This window comes from Triticum urartu, chromosome 6A, assembly GCF_056163025.1.
Source record: "Triticum urartu cultivar PI428250 chromosome 6A, HENAU_Tu73, whole genome shotgun sequence".
NCBI classification, from domain to species: domain Eukaryota; kingdom Viridiplantae; phylum Streptophyta; class Magnoliopsida; order Poales; family Poaceae; genus Triticum; species Triticum urartu.
Genome location: NC_141878.1, coordinates 606,038,577 through 606,041,633, shown reverse-complemented (window position 1 = coordinate 606,041,633; position 3,057 = coordinate 606,038,577). Strand labels below are relative to the sequence as shown.

At 42.1% G+C, this 3,057-nt stretch overlaps 1 pseudogene; it reads left to right on the top strand.

The window, feature by feature from the left end:
• Nucleotides 1-228: 228 nt before the first annotated feature.
• LOC147967219 (uncharacterized) lies at nucleotides 229-1,110 on the top strand (annotated as a pseudogene).
• Nucleotides 1,111-3,057: the final 1,947 nt, after the last annotated feature.

Sequence of the window (3,057 nt, the reverse complement as noted above, 5' to 3'; positions counted from 1 at the left end):
TAATCTCCGTAAAATTTCAGGTCTTTTGGAGTTGTACAAAATAGGTATCCTGACGGTGCTTTTTCAGGTCCAGATTTCCAGCTGCCGGATTTCCCCCTCCTTGTGCATACCTTGTAAATTATGAGGGAAAAGGCATTAGAATTACTCCAAAAATCATTATTATGCAATAAAACATTGTGAATAACAGTAGGTAAACATGATGCAAAATGGACGTATCAGGCAGCAGCAATGATAGATCATTCGTATGATGACCAGAAAAAACCTCACCATACGTTTCATCATGCATGGGAACATAGCAGAGAGGAGGTGGTGCGTCAGCGAACGGACGACAATGATACGGGGATCGTTGACATGGTAACTAACTTCAACGATGCACGTGAAGAGGGATCAGAGGAAGAACTGGAGGAGTCTGCAAGGGCCTTCTTACAAATGTTGAATTCCTCACAACAACCACTTCACGACCACACAAACCAATGTCAGCTGGATGCCATCGCATAAGCAATGTCTTTAAAGACCCAATTCAACATGAGCAGAGATTGCTTTAATTCAATGGTGATGTCTTGGGGTCGCTCTCTCCCTGAAGGTCACAAACTGGCTAAAAGCTGGTACGAAGCAAGGAAAATCCTCCGTGCACTTAAGACGCCCTATGAGAAGATACATGCTTGTCCAAATGGATGTGTCTTATTTATGAAAGAGTATGCAGACAACAAGTACTGTGCCAAGTGCAAAGCCTCTAGGTACATTGAGAGAGACCTCGGTGACGGCGCCAAGAAGCGGAGCAAAGTCCCTGCAAATGTTCTTCGGTATCTTCCAATCTTGCCAAGAATTCAATAGCTTTACTTAAACAAAGATATGGCCAAACAGATGATATGGCACAAATATGAGATAAGACGCAACAAGGATGATCATGGGAGACCGATGTTGATACATTCGTCTTGTGCCCAAGCATGGAAGAGTTTTTATCGAATACATCATGAGAAAGCAGAAGAGACAAAAAATGTATGAGTTGCCATCGGACTCGATGGGTTCAATCCGTTTGGTATGGTGTCAAAGACATATAGTTGTTGGCCTATGTTTGTTGTTCCCCTTAACCTCCCCCTGGCGCCATAATGCAACGCAAGCACATGTTCCTGTCATTGATAATTCCAGGGCCCAAGTATCCGGGGAAGAATATAAGTGTGTACATGCAACCACTGATAAATGAGTTGAAAGAAGCTTGGGTGAATGGGATATAGACATACGATGCTGCTAGCAAAAAGAACTTCACAATGCATGTTTGGTACGAGTAATCATTTCATGACCTACCGGCGTATTCACTTTTCATGGGGTGGTCTGTGCATGGAAGGTTCCCATGCCCAAGGTTCAAGGCAAGCATGAAGTGCTGTTGGCTGCAGCATGGTGGCAAGTATTCTTGCTTCGATTTCCATAGACCGCATTTGTGTCCTGATCATCCATTCAGACAAGATAAGACGAACTTCATGAAAGGTGAAGTCGTCGAACACTCGGCACCACCACTAGTAGAAAACATGCCTTTCGTCTCGAGAATTAGTCTCGGTCGGGTTTTGGACCGGGACTAATATGACCACTAGTCCCGGTTCCAATGGCTAGGCTTTAGTCCCGGTTTATTTGTGACCTTTAGTCCCGGTTGGTGATACCAACCGGGACTAAAGGGGTGGTGGCATGCTGGCGTCAGGCTGGGGCCCCCGTGAGCCCCTTTAGTCCCTGTTGGTTACACAATCCAGGACTAGAGGTGGACCTTTAGTCCCTATTTGTGTAACCAACCGAGACTAAAGATATCCCTATATAAACCCTTCGTCTAGCCCGAGTCCAAGCATTCTCCTTTCTCTCCTCTCTGTTTTCTTTAAATAGCTCGAGCTCATCCTCCATTGTTGAAAAAAATTGTCAAGATTTGAGGCACCCCCATCTATCCAAGTGTTTAAAAGGTTAACAACTTTGTCCTTTCGTCTCTCATTGCTAGTTTAGTTTGTTTCATGCTCTATAGTATAGTAATTTGTGGGTTTTTTTGGGAGTAATTATGTGGGAGTTTATATGATTTATATGCAATTTGATCTCAAATTAACATCTTAGTTTGCATATGTGTAGGTGTGGTTTACCTTATCTAGTGCCTTCCCGTCCTCACCGCCGTCGATCGCCTGCGCCATTCAGTCGCTAGCACCACCTTGGTGAGGCTCTTATCCTTTTTGTGAAAAAAATCTTATTTGTATGATTAAGATAGTTCAGATAGTTGCTTGTATAATTTTCTTACTTGTATGATTGTTTGTTATACATTGTGCCATGGTTTTGATATCCGTCCCCGTCGGCCCTCATTCGGTTTATGATTTAGATGTGTTATGTTCTCTTTTATAACTATTTGTTGCATTTCATGTTTATGAAAATTATGCTCATCAAGTTGACATAGATATTTTTATCTAGTAGGTATGTGAACCGGAAATTGCAACTGACCCTCTTGTCGAGAAGTTAAATTTAGTTGAAAAAGAAAACGAGTATTTGAAAGAAAAATTGAAAAGAATTGAAGAAGAGAAGATGAAATTGGAGTTGTATGCTGTCGATGTCGTCGACGATCAGAAGATCAAGATGGATGCAATGCACTTGAAGATTAGAAAATATGCCGTTAATAAAGAGGCTTGGTATCATTATGTTGTTGGATCAATTCTTACCTTAGTTGCGATCTTGATCACATCTGTTGTTGCATTTAAATGCTTTAGCAAGATAGTTGTATGTTGTTTTATGAGAATAAGTGTGTATGAACTTTATGTATGAACTTGTATTAATTTGGTCTTTTCGGTGTTGTGTAATGAAGATGAGCCAGCAATGGATGTACGATGACCGACGCTCTCCCCAGTTCATTAATGGCGTGCGTAGTTTTCTGTGTGTGGCTGAGGCAAACAAGCGGGATGGTTTTATGTGTGTGCATGTGGTGTCTGCACGAATGATAGGAATTACTCTAGCTCAAAAGTCATTCACGTCCACCTGTTTACATCCAGTTTCATGTCCGGCTATAACTGTTGGACCAAGCATGGAGAAAGAGGGGTTGTA